The 27,838-nt window shown below is 43.7% G+C and overlaps 2 long non-coding RNA genes across 3 annotated transcripts in view; one reads left to right on the top strand and one right to left on the bottom strand.

The window, feature by feature from the left end:
* The window catches only part of LOC129135632 (uncharacterized), a 66,801-nt gene extending 54,475 nt beyond the window's left edge, over positions 1-12,326 (bottom strand). The window contains exon 1 of the long non-coding RNA XR_008536594.2: positions 349-12,326. This is a non-coding gene — a long non-coding RNA (uncharacterized LOC129135632). The remainder of the gene's footprint in view (positions 1-348) is intronic.
* LOC107976219 (uncharacterized) overlaps positions 860-27,838 on the top strand; it is a 44,075-nt gene continuing 17,096 nt past the window's right edge. The window contains exons 1-3 of one of the 2 annotated variants that reach the window (XR_001719988.4): positions 860-1,063; positions 21,405-21,487; positions 27,032-27,167. This is a non-coding gene — a long non-coding RNA (uncharacterized LOC107976219). The remainder of the gene's footprint in view (positions 1,064-21,404; positions 21,488-27,031; positions 27,168-27,838) is intronic. The other variant, XR_002941915.3, reaches the window with a different exon arrangement.

Here is a 27,838-nt window from a genome sequence, read left to right as displayed (position 1 = left end):
TTCTTTCGGGGCAGGACCTTGCATTTTCTAGCTTCTATTCCAGTTCCTTTTGAATATTAGAGCCTCAGTAAAGGATGTTTACTAAATTATTCTATTTTCATTCTTCAGAAAAAGTCTATCGCTCAAGAAGGTTCAAATCAATTGAATTGACAGGTGACCTTTCATTATATTCTAGTCATCTCTTTCTCACATATTATTCTCGTCTCTTGGTGTTATCTTGCCTGGTATCTCACCCTTGCTCATGGTTAATCTCATTCTTATGGCTGATTTTTCGGCAATTTCAATTTTAGAAGATAAACATGTTCCCAAGTTTCAGTTTTGTCACCGTGTTAGAAATCATTAACTTGCCTGTTCTCCCTGCCCTAAAAATGCTCCTCTCTCCAAAATAAAAACCATTCTCATCCAGGTATGTGCTCAGGGTCTGGAACCATTCGCATCCCAGGTGAGATGGGGAAGCCGGGTCCATGCTCAGGGAATCACTCTCTGTTGGCAGTGCTCCTTAGTCCTCGTGGCCCGGATGCAGTAAACGGTCAGCGCTCCCGGGTCCTCGTGGCCCGGATGCAGTAAACGGTCAGCGCTCCCGGGTCCTCGTGGCCCGGATGCAGTAAACGGTCAGCGCTCCCGGGTCCTCGTGGCCCGGATGCAGTAAACGGTCAGCGCTCCCGGGTCCTCGTGGCCCGGATGCAGTAAACGGTCAGCGCTCCCGGGTCCTCGTGGCCCGGATGCAGTAAACGGTCAGCGCTCCCGGGTCCTCGTGGCCCGGATGCAGTAAGTGGTCAGCGCTCCCGGGGCCCCGATGCAGTAAGTGGTCAGCGCTCCCGGGTCCTCGTGGCCCGGATGCAGTAAACGGTCAGCGCTCCCGGGTCCTCGTGGCCCGGATGCAGTAAACGGTCAGCGCTCCCGGGTCCTCGTGGCCCGGATGCAGTAAACGGTCAGCGCTCCCGGGTCCTCGTGGCACGGATGCAGTAAACGGTCAGCGCTCCCGGGTCCTCGTGGCCCAGATGTAGTAAATGGTCATGGTTTTGTTCTTAGGCTGCTCCCACACCACCATCAAGTTCTGCAGGTGAGTCACGTATTATTCTCTGCACTTCAGTTTCTTTATGATTGCTCTCTCAACTTCCACCCTCTCACCAGGAATTCTTGTACTGGGATTCTGGGGCTGGGGTGCTGATATCTCCTGGCTAGTTTGTCTATTACTATCCCCTACCTGATGCATCTCTCAATAGCCCTTGTTCCCAAGTTTGCCTATTGGGAAACTCTGTGAGACATTTCTGACACTAAGTGCTTCCTGGAATCCCACCTGTCATTTGAGACCATCATTTCTGGTTTACTAAATTTTGCCTGCCTGGCTTGAGATTTTTCCATCCTCAGCAGTTGGGTCTGTTCCCCGCGATAGGTGGATGAACACCAAATCCTAGCTCTTTTCACTTGGCCCACAGCTTGCAGCCAATTAATTCCTTCACGCCTGGCCAGATCACAAAGTATACCATAGATGTGTTTTGGGAAATCAGTGATTTGCATGGGTCTGTATATCCTTTCATAAAACGTGCAAGGTTGGGCAAGGGTAGACATGGAGATGCACAAGTCATATCACTAAATATCTTAAAGTTAAAATCAAGTTAAGGAGCAGTGTAGCAGAATGATCTAGAAACTAGTGCCCTTTAAAACACACTTTCTTACTGTCCAGATATCCCATATTTTCCCAGAGAGCTGTCTGTGTCCTCGTACTCTGCCCCTGGATGTGGTGGCTTCCTGCAGGAGAGCGGGTGTGTGGCCTCACCCAGCCCCTGTGTCAATGCCCACAGCGGCACATCGAAGCTCCAGCCACCTGCCCATCCCTGCCAGCAGGTGCCTACTGGGTATACACTAATAAACAGATGTGTCCCTCAACCAAGGAACCCGGGAAGAGGCCCAGAATCCCCAGAACCAGGTCCAATCCATCAGGGAATTTCAGGGCCCAGGTACATCCCCTGGCCCTGCTGATCCCTCATCATGTGGGTCATGGGAGAGCCTGGGAGAGCCAGGGCAGAGACCAAGGCAGCTCCTGCTGGATCCCAGGGCATAACTGCTCTCAGAGACAGGGTTTGCTAGCAGGAAAGGTGCTAGGACCATTGAGGGCGTAACCTGGATCCATCCCCCAAAAAGAGGAAAGGGAGCACCACAGAGACCACTAAGGGAGTCTCCTTGGAGGGAACTCACCTGAATCACTGAATATTAAATTCCATTTGAAACCAATGCACCCAAAACAGAAATTCCTCATACTCAGACCCTCTGTGTCAGGCGGCTAAAGGGGAAGAAGGGTGTAGATTCCCAGGCTAAGAGGGAAAGGAATGGCGGATGTGAGTCAGTGTTCATGCAGCCCTGGGTCCAACAGGAGCTGCCTTAGCATAGAGAAGTCAACCAGAAACATGGTACCCACAAGGTCCAGGAGGGGAGCTGGCCAAGGTGCCAGCGAGGACATCCAGGTCCCCCACCCATAGCAGCTCCTGCAGGCTCTCCATCAGGAAGATGGGGTTTCCAGGGTTCCCAGCCCTGGCCCCCCATTATGAACTGAGAGGAGCAGAAACCTGTGGCTTGAGCTCATCCCAATGGTCTCCCCAGCGGATGCTGGGGTCAGGAGGGCTTCCTTGGATTGCCGCAGCCTGTGGGAATCTTGAACATTTCAAGGGGTGAGAAAAGCCTCAAAGCGGAGGTAGAGAGAGGGACGTCCCTCCAGATAATCTGCTGCAGCACTGAAGTCACGCCAGTCACAACCTATGGGGGGAGCAGCCGCTATGGCGCCAAGAGACATGCACCCTTCCTTTCTTGGATATGTGTTTCATCAAAGGCTTCAAATCTTTCTCAAAGTCTGTTGAATTATAACTGACCTTGAGGATGTACGTGATGCAGGTAAATTTTGCCGAGCTGTGCACTTTGAGAGCTTCAGTTTGTTTGGTGGGGTTTGGTTTTACAATATTTCACCCCTCACATGTGGGGTATGAAATCTTTTCTGTTCAGCACTGTGGGGACGTCATTAACCATGACACTGGGGTAATGAGTCTCCAGTACTGCTGCCATAGTCTGCCTGCCGACGTGCACTGTAGCCGAGCGTTTTTGCACAGATGTCCCAGTGGCACCTGTGGATGATGTACAAAGATTAAGCACAAGGTGTCCTGACCAACCTTAAAAGATTATATATAAGAACAAAGAAGACATTAACAAGTATTTGTAAAACAGGTAAAAGAGCTGCTAGCACTAAGAACACATCAAATGAGCTGTGAAAATATGTCACCTTTCATTTTTATTTCATGATTCTGGAGCAGACATTTCATTCAATACATACTTTTGGACACTGGGAATGTGGTTCAAGGGAATCCAGTCCACCAGTTTTATTGCTTTTTTAAAGAAATTTAATTAAACATATTCTAAGTTTGCCAAGATCAACTAGACTTTCCCTTTCATTGCACTTCCGAAAACATCCAAGCACTCAGCACACAGGATCCCTCCAACTTTTCCTTCATACCTGCGCACATCCTTTATTGCCTTTGAATGCTACTGAGCTCAGAAGCAAATTTGTTTTCATCTTTAGTCATTGTGTAGGATCTCACCAGGGCACTAGCTTCTTTGTGCTCATTTCTTAACTGTCCATCTTTGTTTTCTCTTTGACTTAACTTTCCTATGCCTTATCTTATTGTACTACACACATTATTTGAAAATTTGCCTCTAAACAGTTTTGAAATTAGGGAGAGCATAGATTGACTGGGTGGTTGAATAATATATTATAGCTGATATAGATAGACAGATCAATAGATAGATGACAGATAATAGACAGATGATAGTAGATGGATGGATAAATGGATGGATGAATGGATGCATAATAGACAGATAGATGGATAGATGGATGGATAGTAGATTAGATAGATAGATAATCGAATATTTAAGATGTTATTAATCATCCACACCTAAGTTGAAAAATATAAACCAATTTTTTACCATTGGTTACCAAGTTTGAGTTGAGAAAGAGAGTACGAGATTCAACTGGAATAAAATTAAGCAGGAAATTAATCTTTATAACTCTAAAAATTTTTTTACAATAAGCACTTACTACTTTCAATGTCCTAAAAATGTAAAAAATTGTAAATACATATATTTTATAAAAATAAATGTTAAATGAAGCATTAAACATGCAAATAAATGTAAAGCAAATATGAGGCTGACATGTAATGTGTCCTTAAATTTTACCTATAAAATGCTGTGAAACACATAAACATATGGAAATTTATAGAGGATCAATTATTAGTTTGCTTCGTGCAGAAGTAAAAGGAAGTTAATTCATTAATTCCTAACGCATTTTTGGTGGCTATTCTATGCCGCTGCTGGGGATATAAGGGTAGACAATGTCAAGTGCTCGCACCTAGGATGTCTCACATGTTAATGTCTGTTTAAACCAGGAACTAGGATTTCAACAAGACTCATGTGAATCAGGATAAGCCAAAAGCCTACTTTCTGATCTATTATAAGACTCCTCAATAGACACCTTCATGATATACCAGCCTTGTATTTGGAAGATAGGAACATGAATATGGTATCTGAGATTGGAGGTGAAGCACAGAGTGACCAGGATGGTTTTTAACCTACTGTGCACAATATAAGCTAAACATCTACAACTTTTGATACATTAATAGTGGTATATTAATTTTAATTTGTAGTGGAATATTATAGCAGACTCATTAGCTGTTTCTATCAAATTATTTAATATTTGTCTGCATAGTAGATATAATCCATGGTAAATTTAAATAAAGTATAGGAGATTTTTAAACAAAATATATTAATAATGTAGAAATAGGTGCTTTAATTTATGTGTAAATAGTGAAAAATAATGAAATCTATAGGGCAAATACAATTGCATGAAATAAAACATGGACTCTAATAATAATGCACACACATGCACTTCTCACTTCCTTTTCTCTTTTCTTCACTTCCACATACTTTGACACAAGCACTAGCATTTTCAAGAACACAGGTTTAGTATTTAGGAAATGCTTTTAAATTTATACAAAGAACCAAGTTCTAATATTCACTTTGCCTCAGGAAAGCCACCCTTTTATTATGTGAGGATAATTACTTACCCTTTCCCTTTTTATGCAAACCATGTCACCATTCACAGACCTCATCAAAGTAAATGGCTGGTGGGTCTCCCCTGGCAGCCTGCCTCGAGGTTACTGCCTCCTGCATCCTTGCTTCTGAGGCTCTATTCTGTACTTCTGCTGTGACACCCCTCTTAGTACGTTACCTCCTTGATTTTTCACTTACCTACCTCCCAACTAGAGAGAGGGGCTTTGTTATGAGAAATAAATGATAAAGTGCCTCAAACAGCAACATGGTGGATAAGGTCAAATGAGGCAAAGAACTGATGCTATAAATACCATTCTTCCTATTCCAAAGTAGGACACCATGTAAGCCCCTGACTGGGGGAGGAAGGAAGAAAAAAGGCTGGAGGCTGTTCCCTGAAGGGGGGCATGGGCTTGTGGGTTAACCGGCCTCAGGAGGTCAGCAAAAGGAAATGACCACTGGCCTCCCTTCCTCCCCCCAGCCCCCGCCCCAGCCCCACTGCCTGGGCCACTAGAAGGAAAAGGCAAGGGGAAAAGAATGGTGGGGAAGCCCCAACTTCAAGGGAGCTTTGCAAATGTCTGCTTCCTGAAATTTGTGGTGGGGACAATGAAGCTTTGGGCTCAGGAGAGCACTTTTCCCTGAGACTGTGGGAGGGAGAGCTCAGAGCACTACACGTGGCTTGTCCAGGAACTGGCACTGTCCATGTGCTGTGGGAGGAACTGAGAACATGCAGTGAATTTCTTTGTAGTTTTGGCTAATTTTGACATAAGCAACTACAGTATCAGTATCTTCAAGCTGCTGTGCCTGTGTATACGACAAACTAGACCTCACTCCACTGAAAACTGATGTTTCCGTCGCCATGCGTGCTGGACATTCTACTGCTTGTGTTCAGCTCATGTTTTATACTTTAAAAATTTACTTCTCTCACCTGAAAGGATGCTTTACTTGTTTTTAACTCCTTGACTAAATCAGCCCTTGCTAATTGGGTGTCATCACGTCTGATGTTAAAGAAATAAGATAAGTTAGCCTTTCAGAAAGAATATTATAAGCATGAGAGAAATAATTATAAGGTATCAATTGTGAAACTGATTAGGTTAATTGTTACAGGCAGTATATGGTGTTGCATCGTGTTTTAATTAAACTCATAATCCTAAAATATTCTGCCAGGTGGGATATGAAGTAACCAGAAGAAAAGATTCTGAAAGCTATTTAAAATCAAGAACAAAAACACGTCAAGTTTCTTATCCCATAGACCCTTTTACAAATAATGATGTTTCAGTGCATATAATAAATACCAAATTTATATGGAAAACACACACACATGTTAAATATTTAAAAGAAGAGACAACGATTCAACGAAAAGAGATCTTGCCATGGCCAGGTGATGGTGGATGGCTTTCTGACAGGGCTAGATCCTGAACAGGCAGGTGCAGAAATTCCTCAGAATGCCAAAAAATACTGCATCTGCCCATGATTACAGCCAGTTCCCAGGGACAAGGCACTGAATAGCCTTACAGTTCCTCAATGAGTGTAGGTACTCAGAAAATAACACTTTTTTAACCCACTGTTCTCAAATAATGTGCAAACATTTATTAAACTGAAATTGTAGACGCTTGACAAAAAAGTGACCTGTTCAATGGAACTATGAATTAAATTGTCATAATTGACATGTAAATAATACCATAACTTTGACAAAGCCCTTCCATGAATATTTTTCATATTCTAGATACCAAATGCATTGAAGGGAATATAAATAAACTTGCTGAGACTTAGACCAGATCTCTGCTACCCTGGTGGGATTTTTCTGTCTTTGAACAGATATAATAGTATTTGATGTATTCTTTCATCTCTTTCACCTTGCAAGTAATATTAGGTAACAACCACACCTTTGTCATGCATTGACAATTTTGCTCAAACATTATTATGTATGTAAATAAGAGTCTAAGTCCATCCTTTCCTTGGGAAATCCTCATTTTACTTAGATTATTCAAGCAACCATCAAGTTCCACCTACTGGACATAGCAAACAATCTTGTCAAACTCTGGAGTGGTTAATTTTACCATCCTGTGGATGAGAAAACAAGAGTCCCTGGCTCATACCTGACATTGCTGCCGTCTTTGAAACTCAAGACTTTCTGGTTCCAAAACCTCTAGACCTTGTCCTTGCCTTCACATTAGATGGCACCCAAACAGAAAAAATATTAAAATGTTGCAAAATGTTAATTTATACCACTCCTTAAGCTATTCTTACAAGGCAGGTCTAGTGGTGATAAGCTTCCTTAGCTTTTGTTTATCTGAGAAAGTCTTTATCTTTTATTTTTGAATGGCAGAATTGCTAAGCATACTATTCTTGATCAGAAGGTATTTTTTTCTTTCATCACTCTGACTATATCATCACACTACCTTCTAGCCTGCAGAGTTTCTCCTTATAGTGTTATGAAAGTTCCTTTGTACACAGCAAGTCACTTTTTCTCACTACTTTGAAAATTCTGTCTATTGGCAATTTGATTATAATGTGTCTCAGTGTGGATCTCTTTGTATTCATCTGACTTGCTGTTTGACTTCTCAGATTGAGGTTTCTATTTCTTTCTCCATGTCTCAGAAGTGTTCAGCCATTATTTTTGTGAATCAGCTTCCTGCCCTGTTCTCTTCTCCTTCTTGAACTCCAGTAACGTGTGCAACCACTTGATGGTGTCCCACAGGTCCCTTAAGCTATCTCCACTCTTATTCTTTATTATTTTTTTCTCCTCAGATTGATTTCCAATGCACTCTCTTCAAGTTTGCTGATTCTCTCTTCTGATTGATATTGTTTACTGTTGAAGCCCTCTATTAAATATTTTAGTTCAGCTGTATTTTTAGCTCTATGATTTCTATTTGGCACTTTTTAATATTTTCTCTTTGTTGAAATTCTCAGTTTGTGCATGCATTGCCCTCCTGATCCCAGTGAGCATTTTTATCACTGTTATTTCAAATTCTCTGTTGGGTAAATCACTTGAGATAAGTGATTAGGCCACATATCGTCATATCCTATAGCCACATAACCACCTCCTATAACGTATAACCACATAACCGCCTGAGATAAGTGATTTACCCAATAGAGAATGTGAAATAACAGTGATAAAAATGGAGGTCATTTCATAAGGGTCAGTTTCTAAAAATGTATCTTGTTATTTGGAACCTATTTCCCTGTCTCTTTATTTTCCTCAACTCTCAGTGTTGGTTTCTGTGCATTGGATAAGACAATTACCTCTCCCATTCTTGTCAGAATGGCCTTTTGTAGAAGATGGACCTCACCCATCAGCCTGATCAGAGATTCTAGGTGCCTTTCAAAACTTTGTGCTTGTCTAGCTGCTCTCTTTGTTCATAATGGCCCTTATGAGATTAGTGTGTGCAACATCCTCTCAGCCCCACAATAGGCAGGATAGAAGCTGGTCCCTCAAGACGCAGCTGGGAAAGCTAGAGTGGTAGATGTGTGCTCCAGTACTTTCGATCCTCAGGGAGAAGCTGAGAGCTGGAGTTTCTCTCTCACTTATTCTGCATTAAGCCTGGGAGAGCATCTGTGGCAAATGGCTGCACACTCATTCAGACCACACACTCTGATGCTAGGTAGTGTAGCCACTGGACATGCTTGCACACCTATTTAAAACTCACACATTTCTTCTCTGTGATCTAGGGAGACTTGCGAATTCCAGGTCCCTTTTGCTTCCAAAGCTAGGCAATTTAGGAGGCAGTTCCTCGGGTGGGAACTGTAAAACTTGGGATAATCAATCTGTGAAAAAAAAAAAACTTCCAGGGAGAATCTGGATTTATCACTAGAATGAGCCAGGGAAGATGATGTAAAAGTTCACCCATTCCTGTTCAGGCTCCTTCACACCCTATTGTCTATCTGCCCTGTAGACTCTCAGATGCAGGCTAGTGAAAGCCTGATTCTCAGGTATGTGCAGACAAGCCCCTCCCAGGAATAAAATGGGAGCCGTGCATTTTAGTCTCTTCTCTGCACTAATTCTGGAGTGCGTTGTCACTGAAAGTCCTCAAATGCTCACTTAAAACCACCTCTTTGCTCTCTGTGGTCTAGGAACGCTCACAAACGCCCAGTCCCTTTTGCTTTTAGAGCTAGGTGACTTACGAAACAAAGCCTCCAGGGGAACCATAAAAGCTGGGGCACCATATCTGTAGTTGAAGCGTTTCACTCCTCAGGGAGTTGTTGGGAGCTGGGGGTTCCTTTTTGATTATATTGCACAGTGCTTGGGGAGGGACTTGTGCCTGATATGGCTCAGCTCTTCCTACGTGTTTGGATGCAGATGTTTTCTCAGATACTAATAGGAGTATCTCAGCCAGTTTCTGAATTCTCTCAGAGGAAATGTTCCACATGTAGATGTTTATTCAGTGCACCCATGGGAGGAGGTAAAGCCAGGAGCCTCATTCTGCAATTCTCCTGACACCCTTCCTCCTGCTATATTTTTCAATTAGTGGAATTAGAGGCCTCTAAGCATTTTTGTCTGTCTGTGTGGTTTGTTGTTGATGCTGTTGTTTGTTTTTGCTTTCTTTCTGATAAGACAGGTGATCCAGCCCCAGTGAACATTTAGGCAATGCCTACAAGCGTGCCAAGGACCGCACTAAGCCCTGATATGCTTCTTCAGCAATAGTATCTCTTTAGTATAGAAAAAGACAAGATTCACCTGATCATTTTTTTTCCTGTTGGGCAAGAAAATATTTAAGGCTTTATCTTCAGCTTACTCACATCTGGGAAGAGTGTTATCTTAAATCTTGCTTTTCCCTAGTTAAAAAAAAAAAAAATAGCCATGAAAAAGATTTCCATAACCCTTAGGTTTCATTGGTTCCCAGGTTAGTAACAGGTGTTCTATTGAGAATCCCCTTACTACAGTCTACCAGAAGAAACACTATTTATTATTTTCCTTCTATTTCTGTAGTCAGTAAATCGGTGTTAGGAGTACCATATATATTTGCATTAATTTTAAAAAGCTATCCAACCTCAATGCAAATGTCTGCAATAACCCGTTCCTATGGCATGGAGGTGGTTATGTGGTTATAGGACATGAGGATATGTGTCCTAATTTTCAGTCCCCAGACAACTGACACGGAGTTGGCTCTGTGTTTGTGTAAAAGGGAGCTGATGGGAGATTGAGGAAGGTGGACCCCAGGTCTGCTCAGGGAAGCACACGCTTCCCCAGAGAAGTGCCTGGACATGCAACTGATCCACTTCCAGTTTCTCGAGTTGAAACAGGAGAACAGGCCCCATCTCATGGAGTCATGAACCCCAACCACAGAGTGACTTAAGGCTCCCACGGCCAGCATGTCAGTGGTGCAGCCCCTCCCAGGAGTCCTTCTGCTCTGCTGACCACTGGACACTACCTCCCACAAGCAAGGGAGGTCCTCTTGGGTTGGCCTACTCTTTCCTTCCTTTTCTTCCCTTTCTTGCTCCTATTTTCATAAGGAGCAAGTTCAACCACACACCCAGGTAAACTTGTAGTAAGCATCAACCAAATACCCTGAATCTAAAATAAAATATAAATATATCTAAATATTTCAGTTCTCAAGTTTCCATTGACTTTTAGCAACTAGTGACTTGTTTCTTCTAACGTAGAGAATGTCTGATATTCCAATCAGGATAATTATTTAAAAGCAATGTTTATGGGATCCTATCATGTGACATGCCCCAAGTTAAGTATTTTACAAATGCAATCTCATATATTCCTCATGGAAATCAGAGGAAAAGGTGACATCAGCCCCTGAGTACAGTTAGGAGCCTGAGGCCAAAGAAAGGGGTCCGCAGCCCTGGTCACAAAGCCAACCAGATCACAGCCAGCCTTGTCAACGTGAATATCCACATGCTTTCACTGAAAAGTTTTGTTTTCTCACAGATCCAACTTCCTTGATTCATATTATTGTTTTGTGCTGGGTACCTAAATCACATTTCTTCTTTGCCAAGGCAAGAGTGAATTTTCACTGAAAATAAAGACAAGCTGACTTGAGTGCAAATCTTGAATCAGGCTAAGGGAAATACTGACCACCTATTATGGTCAAAACCTTAAATATATACAACTTTTATTTTTCAATTATACCTCAACAGAGCTGGAGAAACAAGATTACTGCAACCTCAGCATCAATGTTTTACCCAATTCCAGTGAAGAACACATGATCCTTTAGACAGATATATGGGGCACTAACTTTCTCCCTAGTAACGTTCATTTTTCTTCTGTATTTCTCCTTTATCTCAGTTTTCTTGTTTACTTTTACATAATTTTTATAATAGCAGGAGCTCTTCTTGGAATAAATATATATGACAGATATGACAGCAACAACTTCTGGGAAGCTGCTTGCTGATCAAATGACTTATATATATAGAATTCTGTTCAATTAATGCCATTTTGGTGCTTAATGTGTCACAGAAATATTTGAAGAAAGATAGCTGAATATCAAGGCATTTCTGTTTTCTAAAGCTCCACAGTAAATAATGAACTCACAAATTAAAGCCACCTAAGGGGAATATTTGAGTCTGAATTGAAGGCAAATGACATGTTGATTGAGAGCACCTTCAACAAAAATCAACGAGAACAAATGTGTTCAAGGGAGCAGAAAACTCAATTGATCCCTGCAGGACCACACCCTCCAGCTCCCTCGGAGATGGATCACTTAGTTCGAACTTCTTATTTTCAATTACTGAGTAGTATCATTGAGATACACTAAGTTACAATTTCTGTCTGCTACATTAAGTATTAATGTTCCCGCCCAAATCTCATGTCAAATTGTAATCCCTAATGTTGGAAGAGGGGCCTGGTGGGAGGTGATTGAAACACAGGGGCACATTTTTCCTTGCTGTTCTTGTGATAGTGAGTTCTCAGATAAGCTGGTAGTTTAAAAGTGTGTAGCACCCTCCCTTGCCTTCACTCTCTTCCTCCTGCTCCAGCCATGTAGGACTTGCCTGCTTCCCCTTTGCCTTCTGCCATGATTGTAAGTTTCCTGAGGCCTCCCCAGCCATGCTTCCCATACAACCTGAGGAACTGTGAGCCAATTAAACCTCTTTTCTTTATCAATTACCCAGTTTGGGGCATTTCTTGAGAGCAGTGTGAGAAAGGACTAATACAACACCTTTCATCCACCAGGTCAGCACCGTTATCCAGTAGACACTTGGGACCAGCTGATCTAGTTCATTTGTGGGATTATCACTGGGTCTTTATTTTCTATCTTCACAAACTATAATGAGATTTAGGCAAATGTTATATATATTACATAGATGTATATAATTAATAAATATTTTTATATGATTAATATATATTTTATAAATATATAAATTATATTTATACAATTTTTGAAATAGATGCACTTATTGGAATATATATATACACAAGAGTGCCTCTTATTTCAAAAATTATGTAAATGTAAACAAGAAAACAGATAAAGGGAAAACAGGATAGAAGAAAAATGAACGGTACTAGGGAGAAAGTTAGTGCCCCACATATCTGTCTAAAGGATGTGTTCTTCACTGGAATTGGGTAGAAACATTGATGCTGAGGTTATAGTAACCAAATCTTATTTTTCCAGCTTTGTTGAAGTATAGTTGTATAATCGAAAAATAAAAATCGTATATATTTGAGGTGAACAACTTTACATTTTATGTGCATGTACTCCGTGAGGTAATTACCATGCTCAAGCCAGTTAACATATGCATCCCCTCACATAGTCACCATTTCCTGGTTTTTAGGGTGAATAATTAAGTTTTAAATGGCCATTTGTTTGTAAAGAAAGCAATTACTGTGTTAGCATATTGATAGACCTCAATGGAATCCATGATTACAGTTTTGAAAAGAAACCCCATTTTCTTTATCAGATTAACTTGAGACAACATCATCTTAGAAAAGCTGCTGGTTGGCTTGAACATAGAAATCAGAAGTATGTTCCCAGAAAAAAAAATGAAGGAGATAGAAGTGAAACCTCAGGAAAATAGATTCAAAACATGGGGAAAAAAAGCACATATATGAAAAAAATTAGTCTTCCCCAGCCCTAAATGTGGGCAGGGCATGAATGAGATAAGCAGGACAGATGGAGATGGATTTGAATCCTAAGACTTTTCAGCTTTTTCATGTTGTCCTCTAAATAGGGATCTTTTCAGGTGAGAGACCCAGTAAAATCTGGCAGATGGTATTCCAAAGACACGTGGTTCTGTGACAGCAGTTACATGAGGAACCGACAGTGAGCTGAGAGCCAGGTTCTCCTGGTCTCACTGACCCCTCCTCCCAGGGGCTACAATCCTGCCACCCTGAGGCACAGAGGATGCTCAGACAGGTCCCAGAACCTCTTCTGAACTGAGTCAAAGGGAACGGGTCTTAACATCGGGCAGGTCCCCAGAACCTCTCCTGAACTGAGTTGAGGGGAGCGGGGCCTAACATCGGACAGGTCCCCAGAACCTCTCCTGAACTGAGTTGAGGGGAGCGGGGCTTAACATCCGACAGGTCCCAGAACCTCTCCTGAACTGAGTTGAGGGGAACGGGGGATAACGTACAAAGTACAGAAAAGATACAGAATGGCGAAAAGAAATGGGAAGATCACAGAGGTCTGTCTCATCTGAGGTCTTCCATGCTGCTCCGTCTCGTGTGCCCTTAGAAAATGCAGCTCTCCTTTCAGAAATAGCACAGCTTCAGGGAACAGACGTCCCTTTGAAGGAGAGCATTATCAACGTAGGAGGGAAATTACCTAACAAGTAGAATCCTATAGTTCAACAACATACACTTTGATAGCCTAGAAAGTAAGCTCCATACAGAGACTGATGCTCATCTTTGGGGAGTGTCTTGGACACATATCAGGGTTAAAGAACACACATGCCAGACATTGCTACTAGAAACTATGTCTTCAGCCTAGAAAACAGAACTGGACTGCTGCAAGCACCATGTCCCCCCATGAAGGAATCTGGAAGTATGAATAAAGATGCCTCTGCCTCACTCTTCAAAAACCCACTACTTAATGAAAGACACACATTCACACATCCCTTTCCCGTAAACATTCCCGATGCTTCCCCTTTGAGGAAAATGGCAGACAAGGATAGTATAGAAAAATTCTTCCTACAAACAGCTAGAAATGCTGTTACTTCAGTAGTTTGCTTTTTGTTTGCTTGTTTTGTGATACTTGAAAGACCGTGAAGTTCTCAGTGGCAGGAGACAGGGTTGGGGCAGGAAAAGCTGAGAATGTCAGCTGAGCCAGGCTCGCTGGGCTACGTGGCGGACCAAGATGTGCTAACAGGATCCTATGGCCAAAAAGGGCAGGTCAGCATCACATGCCAATTAGAAGGGGGCCAAAGTCCAGACACTGGCAACCCCCACTGCTGGCGGGGATGTGGAACAGCAGGAGGTCTCACACGCTGCTGTGGGAATGCAAAATGGGGCGGCCACTGTGGGGGACAGTGTGGCTTCTTACAAATCTAAATAGACTTATACCAAACAATCCAGCAGTCCCACCATACACTCTGGCAATCACACCATTCAATCCAGCAGTCACACCATACAATCTGGTAGTCGCACCACACACTCTGGCGATCACACCATTCAATCCGGGAATCACACCACACACTCCGGCAGTCACACCACACACTCCAGCAGTTGCACCATACAATCCGGCAGTCACACGCCTTGGTGTTTACCCAAAGGAAGTGAAACATATTAACACAAAAGCCTGCCCATGGGTGTTTCTATGCATATTTAGAATTATGGCATTTTCCTGTTGGAATAGTCCTTTTACCATTGTATAATATCCCTCTTTGTCTTTTTTAACTGTTGTTGCTTTAAAGGTTGTCTGACATAAGAATAGCTGCTTCTACTTGCTTTTGGTGTCCATTTGCATGGAATATCTTTTTCCATCCCTTTTAAGTGTATGTGAGTCCTATGTGTTAGGTGAGTCTCCTGAAGACAGCAGAAAGAATACAAAATTTTTAAATCACAAGACAATACTATGGAAATTCAATTGTAATGACTCGGATAAACCTATAAAAATGATCATTTTAAAAATATAATTGTCTCAAAATAAATAAAAAGAATAACTAGTCCTATAACCTTTTATGAAAGCAAACCACAAAAGAACATAAGCCCTAGATCACATTACAAGTGATTTCCACCAAACTTTCAAGGAAGACCTAATCTATGATTGATACCCAAACCAGAAACAGTAGAACTTTAATTAAAGGAAAGATAAATGCAAACATTTCCAATAAAACATTTGCAAATATGTCAGCAACGTTTATTTATACATACATCATGAAAGAATATCCATGAATATAATTTAATACATTCACCAGACTAAAAGGGAAAATAGGAAGATAAGTATTGCAGTAGCTCTGATAAAATATTGAAGAAATTTAACAACCACTTGTCACTTTTAAATGAACACAAGCAACTCTTAGCCACTAGGAGCAGGAAGGAACTCAATTATCCTAACGAGTGGAACCACCAAAAGCTTACCAGGAGCCTCACTCTAGCCAAACGTCAGAAACATCCCCCAGGTGTGCTTGCTGCAACACTCTCTCCTCTTGGAGGTTGCCAAGCTTACCAAAAGCTTACCAGGAGCCTCACTCTACCCAAACATCATCAGAAACATCCCCCAGGTGTGCTTGCTGCAACACTCTCTCCTCTTGGCTGTTGCCAAGCTTACCAAAAGCTTACCAGGAGCCTCACTCTAGCCAAATGTCAGAAACATCCCCCAGGTGTGCTTGGTGCAATATTCTCTCCTCTTGGAGATTGCCAGGCTTACCAAAAGCTTACCAGGAGCCTCACTCTAGCCAAACGTCAGAAACATCCCCCACGTGTGCTTGCTGCAACACTCTCTCCTCTTGGCTGTTGCCAAGCTTACCAAAAGCTTACCAGGAGCCTCACTCTAGGCAAATGTCATCAGAAACATCCCCCAGGTGTGCTTGGTGCAATATTCTGTCCTCTTGGCTGTTACCAAGCTTACCAGAAGCTTACCAGGAGCCTCACTTTAGCCAAACGTCAGAAACATCCCCCAGATGTGCTTGGTGCAACACTACTCTTGGAGGTTGCCAAGCTTACCAAAAGCTTACCAGGAGCCTCACTCCAGCCAAACATCATCAGAAACATCCCCTAGGTGTGCTTGCTGCAACACTCTCTCCTCTTGGCTGCTGCCAGGCTTACCAGAAGCTTGCTTACCAGGAGCCTCACTCTAGCCAAACGTCATCAGAAACATCCCCCAGGTGTGCTTGGTGCAATACTCTGTCCTCTTGGCTGTTGCACTGGACGTTTAACCTGAGAATGTAACACGAAAAATAAAACTCAGGAGAATTGTAAAGCAAGAAAGGAAATTGTTATTTACAGGCGAGATGGTCATCGACATAGAAAAGCAAAGCAGATCAAAAGTCATTAGCCCTAATGACAGAGTAAAGCAATGACAAGGATAACGCCAGCCCAGAGTCATCAGCCAAGTCACACGCGTCCGCTGTGTTCAAGAACGCAGAGACCTCTGTGCACACAGAGCGGCACAGGGGCCACAGGAGAAACTTCACAGCCTCTCCAGAGAGCAATTCGGCAATCCCTGCTGAAGCTGGCGCATCATTTCTTCCACCCAGCAGTTCAGCATTTACACTTAGAAAACTCTCATAAATATTCACAAAGAGGTGTTAATAAAGATGTTTCTTGAATTCTACTTACGGTATCAAAATTAGAAACAACCTAATTATTTCTCAGTAGAAAAATATAGAACTACTTAGGCGGATAAAGAATAAAAAGAGGGCTGGGTGTGGTGGCGCACGCCTGTAATCCCAGCACTTTGGGAGGCCGAGGCAGGCAGATAACCTGAGGTCAGGAGTTCGAGACCAGCCTGGTCAACTTGGCAAAACCCTGTCTCTACTAAAAATACAAAAATGAGCATGGTGTGGTGGCGGGCACCTGTAATCCCAGCGACTCAGGAGACTGAGGCAGGAGTATCGTTTAAACCCAGGAGAGGGAGGTTACCGTGAGCCAAGATCTTGCCACTGCACTTCAGCCTGGGCAACAGAGCGAGAATCTGTCAGGATGGGAAGGGAAAGGGAGGGGAGGGGGAAAAATGAGGCAAGAGAATGTTATGTACCAACTTCAAGCAAGACGGTGGTAAACTCTGGAGTGGAAGACAGGGAAAGGATGGGCGTCCAGGTTTAACGACCTCGAATAGTTAAGTGTGTACACACGTGCCTGTGCATTTCCCTGTCACATGTTTTTCTGAAGTGTTCTAAGTGTTTTTAAATTTTTAATTATAAAACTATAAAATTAAAATAGATCAATGCATAGCAAACACGGATGGGAGAGAAGGAGAAATGGAGGGAAGAAAAAACAAAGAGAAGAGAGTACCCCAACAAAAATTTCCAAAATTATCCTTTAGAATTTACAAAGTGGCACAGTCGTTCTTGATTTGGTTATATACAGACAGAACAAGTTCATCTGGGTTGATAAATTATAATATACGCAGCAGTGTTTGCTTTAATATGTACCAGGGCTGATTTACAGGTTATTTTTAACTAGATATTTCCTCAGACGTCTCTAGTCCTGCCAGGTGGGCTAATAAGAACGAATCTAGCAGAGGCTCCGACGTGATTTGCTTCGATTTCTTTATACTTTAGGCAATATTGATGAAGCACCTGTCGTGGGCCAGGCAGGCTCTCAGAGCAAAGGTGCAGCCGTGAAGAACACAGGTGTTCTGCCCTCATGGAGCCGCGGCGCATAAATACTAAGGATTCTGTGTGTTAATTGCCTGCATGTTTGCAATAGTGCTGTAAGCTTACTGGAAAACAGAGTTAGTGAGTGTAAACATTTCTTCTATGACCTTGTTCACGTTCACTCTTTTGCTCAGTAGTAAATCCTTTGCTCACAAATAATTCTAAACAAAATTTACCTTGGTGCCAAACTAAGTTATCTCACATTTCACATTAAAGATCCCAAAGAAAGTAAGATTGTACCAGCATTGTGCATATCAGTTAATAACGTGAACTCTTGCTGTAATGAATGCAGTGTCCACCCACTGACGTATTGCTTGATTCCAATCCCTAGTAAGCAGCTATTCTGTGCACTGGTGGCACTAAGAGGCAGAGAAGCCCAGGGCTGGGTGGTCTCAAATGCTCAGGGGATGAGCTTTGGAAGGAATGAATGGTGTCGCTGCTTGGATACAGGCAGGAAGTATTTTCTCAAAACGCTGTAAAGCAGCAATGGTGTACATATGGAACATTTTTTAAAAGCTTGCTTATGGCCAGGCGCAGTAGCTAACACCTGTAATCCCAGCACCTTGGGAGGTCGAGGCCAGCAGATGGCTTCAGCCCAGGAGAGACCAGCCTGGGAAACATGGTGAAACCCTATCTTTACCAAAAATACAAGAACTAGCCGGGCATGGTGGTGTGTGCCTGTAATCCCAGCTACTCTGGAGGCTGAGGCATGAGGATGGCTTGAGCCTGGGAGGCAGAGGTTGCAGGGAGCCCAGACTGAGCCCCTGCACTCCAGCCTGGGCGACAGGGGGAGACTCTGTCTCAAAATAAATAAATAAATATAAACATAAAAGCCTCCTTGTACTCAGGTAGCCTAGTTGACAGATGAATAGAAGGACTTGGGTTTTTTTCTTTTTGTTTCAATCTTTAAAAGAAAAACATGGAAATGCATACCTGCAAGTTTTCCTCTGTTTGGGCAAAAGAACTGAAGCCATGCTGAAAACAGCCACTCTGTGACAGCAAACGGCAGCCTGGAAGTGGGGTTGGAAGGTTCCCACTTCTGGAGCAGGCTCTGCCCATTTGATGGAGCAGGCTGTACTGATGCAGGCCCCACCCACCTGGTGGAGCTTGTCACGCCCACCCAACAGAGGGCCACGCCCACCCGCTGAAGCAAGTCCCTAGGTTCCCTGTCCCTCTGGCTGGCTGCAGCCTGCGTTAGGCTACCACAACCAGCATACAATCCCTTTCCCAGCAAGAAGGTCCGTGCTGGGCCCAGGCTCCCAGAAGCTTTGAGGTCTCTGGTGCCAGAGCTCCAGAAGATTTAGTCTTACTTTGCTCCTAGGTCTACACCCTGTTGCTGTCCCCACTGTCCTGACATCCAGTCTGGCACTTCCTCAGCACCTGGCTGGGAGGCACTCTTGCCTCATTAGCGAGCTCACCTGGGCTGGGTCCTGGGCGCTGCTCCCTCCTGTCTGGGCCTGATTTCTGCCGGCTGCAGGTGAGTCCTGCAATATCAGGATTTAGCTGCTCAAATACCACCTGCTTCTTAGTTTCTCACTGAGTGGAGACTCTGAGACCAGCCATCCTCATTAGTATGGTGACCTGTTTCTTTAAACGTTGTTAATGGTTTGACTAGGATGTGGGAATGAAGAGGAAACAGACGAATGGTGAGGGCTGCTGTTACAGCCGTGTGTCTGAACTGATGGTGCAGCCTCTGTTACCACTGAACCAAGAGAAGATCTCTAATGGACTTGAGAGTTCTGCAAACTGATGTGGGCAAGGAGCCATGAGTGGTCAGTGCAGAAGGCCGAGGGCATGGGCTGTGTTTATTCCCAGACACCCACCTGATGGGCACCGCTGCGTTCAGCCCTCAGCACGTCTAAAGGTTAGGAGCAGAGATTTTGAGTTAGCTAGTCATCAAAATGAGAAAGACAAATTATAACTTCTTAAAATTTTAGACTTGAGAATAGCTTAGAAAACCTTTGAACTACATGATTCTACCTGAAAAACAAAAACCCGAGAACCTTTGGGAGAGGACTCTTGTGGGAAAGAGCAACATACAAGACGAAACCCGAGCCTGTGACCAAGGGGTGTGACCGGGGGCTGTGACTCGGGAGGGTGACCAAGAGGTGTGACCGGGGGTTGGGGGCTACAGCGGGGGAAAGCAGAGTCCCCTTGGGCACATGAATGGAGCTCGATTTGAGAACTGCTGACCCAACTTTTACAGAGAAGAAAACTGAGGCACAGAAAAAGAAAAGCAGTTTGTCCAAGGGTGTGGTATTTTTCTGTTTTCAGACTGCTATGAGGACTGCCTGAGACTGGGTAATTTATAAAGGAAAAAGGTTTAATTGCCTCACAGTTCATCATGGCTGGGGAAGCCTCAGGACACTTACAATCATGGCGGAAGGGAACGGGGAAGCAAGGTGCCTTCTTCACAAGGCAGCAGGAAGGAGAAGTGCTGAGTGAAGGGGGAAGAGCCCTTTGTAAAATCATCAGATCTCATGAGAACTCACTATCAGGAGAACAGCATGGAGGAAACCAACCCCATGATTCAATCACCTCCACCTGGTCCCTGCCTTGACATGTGGGGACTATGGGGATTCTGGGGATGACAGTTCAAGATGAGATTTGGGTGGGGAAACAAAGCTGAACCCTATCAGGTGCACAGCCAAGCCTCCAACAGAGCCAGGACCAAAGCTGGATTCTGTGTTCTTCCTGGTACGCTCCGGGTTCATTGCTTTTTGACAGCAATATGTTAAAAGAAATTATGTTTGTGTTACTGAGAAGCAGACTCACATCTTAGTAACATAAAAGCAGATATGAAGGAATGTGAATGATGAACCAGAGTGGAAGCAAAGAATTAAAGCAGCGCAGAGGCAGTGAGGGGCTGGGTGTTTCTTTTGGTGTCATAAAGTTCAATCAGTCTTGGATCTTCTATTTTAATTTTCATTTTAATGTACCTTTCTAAGATTCCCTTTTATTATTCCCCTTCAATATACCTTTTAAATATGCCCCCCTTTAAAAAATATGGTCATGATCCTACAGGTAAAATGATGTCTAAATAAGATATTCATCTATTTTTAAGCCAGTGAAAAATGAGACTATTATAATGCAATCTTTCCTTTCATTCATAATTTAACTGCAGCTGAAAAAGGCAATTAAAAAAATAAAAATCACAAGTGTTGACCATGTTTAGCCTCTACAAAACAAAGCATAAGAGAAGTTTCTAATGGCTCCCAACCACTGCTTTTTCCCAAACATGAGAAAGTCTTTATGAAAATTGAGAGGCTGAACCACCATGGAGAAAAAGCTCAAGGGCAGATCAGGACACCAGGGTGAACACAGCTCCCTGAAGACCCAGAAACTCCTGACTCAGGCCCTGCCTCACCCTGTGATAGCTTTGCAGTATCACACGCTTCATGTGAAATATTTCAATGCTGTAACTTACTGCTTTGAAAAATGAGTGAGCCCGCTCCCTTTGACATGCCTCTTTGAAACATGGAATATTTAAAATTCATACCCAAACTTAATGTGTAGATCACACATTTTTATGACTTCACTGATGTAATAAGAGCCTTGTAATATCTCAAAAGATATGTTTTATCCCTCCTAATGTGTATCATGTGCAGATTAAGAAGCTATATTATTGCCTTCAAAATGACCTGCTATTTCCTGGAAACTGTAATTTGCTGGAACTGTCCTTGTCACTGGGGTAAGTATAATGCCTTTAATAATCTTCCACTCGCTAAGTGATGTGTTTGCATCAAAAAGATGGATCTGGCTTGGCGGCAGGGCAGGCGCTCCGTGTCTGTTCTCCCAGTGACATCTAGAGGCTTCACAGGGCCTGGAGCAGAGTGAAGCAGGTTGGAGGACTTTTCTCCAGGTTCACTGAATTTAGTCATAAGAATGTTTTAAAGGCTGAGAATGAGAGCATTTCAGGGCACGACTGCCTTATAGCATGACTCCCAAGGGGGGCAGACAAAAACGGGTGAGAGGCAGCGTCCACAGGAAAGGGTCTGGCCGAATCCTATGAAGACACAGAGAAGCCACTGAGAGCTCTCCCATAAACCGCCACCCTCAGTTGAGCTCAAAACTCCAAGCCACTGCGAACCAGCCTCGGGAAGGCTTTTAAACAGAGTTCCTTTTCTAACAAGGTAGGCATCAAAGGTGATCTAAGGGAACCAAGTGTGTTTTAAAAAACACCCTCACGCCTATAATCCCAGCACTTTGGGAGCTGTAGGCAGGTGGATCACCTGAGGTCAGGAGTTCAAGACCAGCCTGGCCAACATGGTGAAACCCCGTCTCTACTAAAAATACAAAAAACTAGCCAGATGTTGGGGGGAGGGGGCGGGCCCTGTAATCCCAGCTACTTGGGAAGCTGAGGCAGAAGAATCGCTTGAACCCAGGAGGCAGAGGTTGCAGTGAGCCGAGATCATGCACTCCAGCCTAGGCAACAGAGTGAGACTCTGTCAAAAAAAGAAAAAACAAAAAACAAAACAACAACAACCAAAAAAAAAAAAAAAACCCACCCCAGGTGGCCCATGCTTTCAGCCCGAGAGTCTCAGAAGAAAGCTCAGAGGCCCGTGTGACTGGCCAACATCCAGCCCACCTGCCCCAGGCCACACTGTGCTTGAGAGCTGGAGCGGCCATCAGGGGCATCTCAGCACCAGGGAAATCGGCTGGACTTGACTCGACAGATCGCAGACTGCCAGCCAAGGGCTCCACACTGAGTCACCTCCTGTGTGCTGTGGGCGCGTGTGCCCCTGATAGACAAAGGTAAACCTGGGTGTTGGTGATTTACTTTATATGGGAATCACAAATGTCATCTATAGTTTTATCTAGACATGTGTGATGGAGATACATACTTTGACCAGTTGTGTTAATCATTGCCAGCAATGTGTGCAAAAGTCAACTTTCTACTCCTAGGGGGACAAAACAATTTTGAAAGCAATGAGGAACAAGCCCAACTTTCCAACAGCCTCATTTTAAAAAGTGAATGTGCAGAGGAGGCCTAAAGACAGAGCGGATATATCCCTCAACATCTATAAGACCACATACAAGTGGGACAGGAGGAGAGACCCGCACTCCACATAAAAACTTCCGTGAAGAGAAACGATAAACAGTGAAACAGGAGACGGAGCCCAGAAACACACCCGCACACGTATGGTTGACGGTTTTTGACAAAGGTGCTGAGAACACACAATGGAGAAAGGATAGTGTCCTCAATCAACGGTGTTGGGGAAACTGGATCTCCACAGGCAGAGGGTGAAATTGGCCGTTATCAGACACCATAGGCAACAATCAACTCAAAATAGATTAAAGACTTCAATGTAAGACCTGAAACTGTGAAGCTCTAAAAGAAAACAGGGAAAAGCTCCATGACACTGGTCCAGGCAAAGATGTTTTTGGATATGACCCCAAAAGCACAGGCAACAAAAGCAAACACAAACAAATGAGATTGCAACAAACGGAAAATCTTCTGCACAGCAAAGGAAACAACAGAACAAAGAGGCTGAGGTGGATGGATCACCTGAGATCAGGAGTTAAAGACCAGCCTGGCCAATATGGTGAAACCCCGTCTCTCCTGAAAATACAAAATTTAGCCAAGCGTGGTGGCAGGTGCCTGTAGTCCCAGCTACTCGGGAGGCTGAGACAGAAGAATCATTTGAACCTGGGAGGTGGGGTTGCAGTGAGACAAGATAGTGCCACTGCACTCCAGCCTGGGTGACAGAGTGAGACTCTGTCTCAAAAAAAAAAAAAAAAGGAAAAGAAAATATTATCCAAAAATACATAAGGAACTCAAACACCTCAGTAACAATAAAAGAAATAATTAAAAACTGGGGCAAAGGCTCTGAAGAGACATATCTCAAAAGAAGATATCAGAATGGCCAATCTGAAAAAAAATGCTCAATATAAATAATCATCAGGGAAATGCAAATTAAAACTATAATGCGCTGTCACTCATACACACCTGTTCAGACGCTGTTGTCGAAAAGAGACTCCACGTGTTGCTGAGGGTGTGCAGAAGAGGAACCCCTTGTGCTCTGTTGGCGGGGATGTAAATTAATACAGCCATCCTGAGGAGCAGTGTGGAAATTCCTCAAAACACTACAGATAGGATTACCATACGACCCAGCAATTCCACCTCTGGCTATGTACCCAAAGGAAATAAAATGAGTGAGTGGAAGAGAACCTGCACCCCGTGTTCATGGAGCGCTGTTCACGGTACCCAAGATGGAAAATCAACCTCAGTGTCTATCAAGGGATGAAAAGATAATGGAAATGTAGAAATGGAATACCAAAGTGAGCCTTAAAAAAGAAGGAACTCCTGTCCTTTGCGGCAACGTGGATAAGCCTGGAAGACATTCTGCTGAGTGAAATAAGTCAGGCTGAGAAAGACAAATACCACATCTTCTCATTCATATGTGGAATCTAAAAAACAGACTCATACAAGTAGAGGGTAGAATGGTGGTTAAATGGTGGTTACTAGAGGCTGGGGAGAGGGTCAGATGGAGAAAGGAGAGATGACGGCCACAGGGTACCAAGTTTCAGTAGGATAGGAAGGCTAAGCTTAGAGAGTGATCCCACAGAGTGGTCAGTATAATAGATAATAATGCATTGTGTATTTCAAAATTGCTGAAAGAGCAGAATTTCAGTGTTTTCACCACAAAAAAATGGTTAGTATGTGAGGTGATGGATGTGTGAATTAGCCTGATTTAGTCATTCCACATTGTAAACATATGGCAAAACTTCACAGTTCACCCTACAAATATATACTGCAGTTATTATTTGTCAATTAAACATAAAATATTTTTAAAAAATCATGTAGACACACACGCACAAAGAGGATTGGTAAAGAATGGCCTAAAACTGGGAGGCTGAGACAGGTGGATCACTTGAGGTCAGGAGTTCAAGACCAGCCTGGCCAGCATGGTGAAACGCTGTCTCTACTAAAAATACAAAAATTAGCCAGGCCTGGTGGTGGATGCCTATAGTCCCAGATACTTGGGAGGCTGAGGCAGGAGAATCGCTTGAACTCGGGGGACAGAGGCTGCAGTGAGCTGAGATTATACCACTGCACTCCAGCCTGGGTGACAGAGTAAGAACTTGTCTTAAAAAAAAAAAAAAAAAAAGTTATATTCCTTTGTTGAATGTTGAATGTCATCATTACTGTAAGTATGCTTTTATGAAATTTAATTTCTAAATCTGCTTATGGTTTCTAATCTTCTAAGTCCTTAAAGTTCCCGTGATGACTCCCACTGTACTCCTGGGTTACAGGTTTTGTGGGAAAAAAACAGCGCGCGCTTGGCCAGGTGCGGTGGCTCACCTGTGTAATCCTAGCACTTTGGGAGGCCGAGGCGAGCAGATCATTTGAGGTCAGGAGTTTGAGACCAGCCTGGCCAGCACGGCAAAACCTCATCTCTACTAAAAACATGAAAATCAGCCAGGCGTGGTGGTGGGCACCTATAGTCCCAGCTACCTGGGAGGCTCAGGCAGGAAAATGGCTTGAACCCAGGAGGCGCAGGTTGCAGTGAGCCGAGATCAATCATGCCATTGCACTCCAGCCTGGGCAACCGAGTAAGACACCATCTCACCAAAAAAAAAAAGAAAGAAAAAAGAAAAAAAAATTCACGCTCTGCCATCAGCCACGTATTTGTCACCCATGGAGTGAGGCTGGTGTGGTCCATACAAGCCCTGTCCATGGTGCATATTTTCACTCTCAGCCATGGAAACACATACAGAATGATCCTCCTTTTCCAAAAATGAAAGTGCAGTTGTGATACAGTATAAGGAATAGGTCTTGGCTTAATGTTTGTACAGTAAAGAAACTTTGTGTGAATCCTTTAGAAAGTAGCCAATTTTTTAATAAATGGTATAAATGCCTCTTCGTTTATCTGCAGTACATCTCACTGTTCCATATCCATTTAACATAAAGTGAGGTCTACTTAATCCTACAAAACAAATGGTGCCTCTGTTCCTGGGTCTCTCTCTCTCTGCACGAAGCAGCACTTCCTCCAACATGTCCTTCGGAGGCTTGAAAAATAACGTGGTTCCCAGTAAGGGATCTTGGGTTCATTTTCTAACCTTACACAATTTCATTCTGGCCTGAGAAGGTAGAGTTGAAAGAAATTAATTGGCTTCAAAATTATTTCTTAAAAATGGGATATGATCACTTCTCTCCCTTTGGCTAAAATCAAGCATAAAAATTAGTCTATGGGCAGTTTTACTTACTTTTGTAAAATGCAAAATCCTTCTATGTCTCATATGAGCTGAACACACTAGCACATTCTCCAGGTAATAAGCAGGAATGAGTTAGTCTGCAAAAAATGTTTGTCTCACTCTTGTTAGCCCTTGCCTCCATTTTGGAAGCCAATGACTCCTAACATTGTTAGTTTGATGAACTATTGTTTTTTTCATGCTGAGTCAAATTTCCACCATTTACACTCCCACAGACACAACCTTTACTCTCTTGGGCTCAGCATCTCCCAGGAAGATAACTTCTTCAGCTGGGCACCAGCAATTTTTATCTAACGATTCTCAAGAGGTGACCACAGAAGCTGTTGAACTGATAGTCATTTTTAGCAGCTACTTGATTTATTTAAAAAGCCTCACTTCCACCCCCAAGCCCCGTATTTCATAATCCTGTGAATGTCAAATTCATTCTTTCTGTAACTGAGCTCTCAGAATACACGTGCAGTCACACACCCAGGATGCGCAGTCACACCCCCAGACACACAGTCACACCCCCAGGACGTGCAGCCCCGATGGAGTCAGGAGACCCCTGGGCAGGTCCTGGAAGGAGAACTGCTCTGTGGAACAGCTGGCCTGGGCTCTCCAAAATTACCCGCGTCACTAATGACAAAGAAGGGTCTTCCAGAGAAGTAAAGCTGTGGCAACTAAACCCAACACGTGAGCCCAAACCGCATCCTGGACTCCAGCTGGGGAACGCCTCCAGGGACATTATCGGGATGACTGGCAAGGTTAGCATAAGGACTGCAGATCACGCTGCTGTGTGACGGTCGGGTCCCTCGACTTTAACAGCTGTGCTGTGGAAACACAAGGGAACACTCTGCTCCTTGTTCTTGGGAAACCACCAAAGCACTAAGGGACAGAGAAGTGGGATGCCGACAACGTATGAAATGTATTTCCAAATGGCTCTAGGAAAATTTAATTTTTTCACAGAATCAATACCTCGGCAAATGACTCTGTACCCTCCTGGTGTCTTCTCGTTCCTTGTTTTGTGTCATCCTCACAGCTGTCAAATGAAACGACTCAGGCGAAGAGCTCCAACCACCGCCCTCTCCGTGCTGAGCATTCGCTGCCTCCACTGCCACATGCACAGATTCTAAAAAAGCGATGAAAGGGCGGAACACTTACTTCCTCCGAGACAGGTAAGCCCAGTATTTCCAGGGACAGGCAGTGGGCGACCTAGATGTCTTTCCAGGTGCTCAGTTCTCCGCATTCTGCCCTGAGGGAGTAGGGGTGATCCGACTGGCATCACATATCTTGAGATATTCATTTGCATAAACACAGCGGCACCCAGATCTTGGCTTCTAATCCCACCCTCTAGTAAAAGGAACCAGGGGTCCTTGGAGAAATGGGTCTAGGACTGGAGCAGGGAACACACAGATGAGCCTGGGTGTCCTGCAGTGCCAGAAAACCAGGCTGTGCCCAAAGAGGCAGCTGTGAACAGACCCGGGAGGCCTGCAGAAAGGGCTCCCTGTGGCCAACACTGGAAAAACCTGAGCAAGAAAGTAGGCCAGGCGCGGTGGCTCATGCCTGTAATCCCAGCACTTTGGGAGGCCAAGGCAGGTGGATCACCTGAGGTCAGGAGTTCAAGAACAGCCTGGCCAACATGGTGAAACCCCATCTCTACTAAATATACAAAAATTAGCTGGGCATGGTGGCAAGTGCCTGTAATCCCAGGTACTCAGGAGCCTGAGGCAGGAGAATTGCTTGAACCTGGGAAGCAGAGGTTGCAGTGAGCCGAGATCGTGCCACTGCACTCCAGCCTGAGCAACAAAGGGAGACTGTGTCTCAAAAAAAAAAAAGAAAGAAAGAA

This window comes from Pan troglodytes, chromosome 7, assembly GCF_028858775.2.
Source record: "Pan troglodytes isolate AG18354 chromosome 7, NHGRI_mPanTro3-v2.0_pri, whole genome shotgun sequence".
NCBI lineage: Eukaryota > Metazoa > Chordata > Mammalia > Primates > Hominidae > Pan > Pan troglodytes.
The sequence above is the reverse complement of the archived record's forward strand: the minus strand, read 5'-3'. Positions and strand labels throughout refer to the sequence as shown.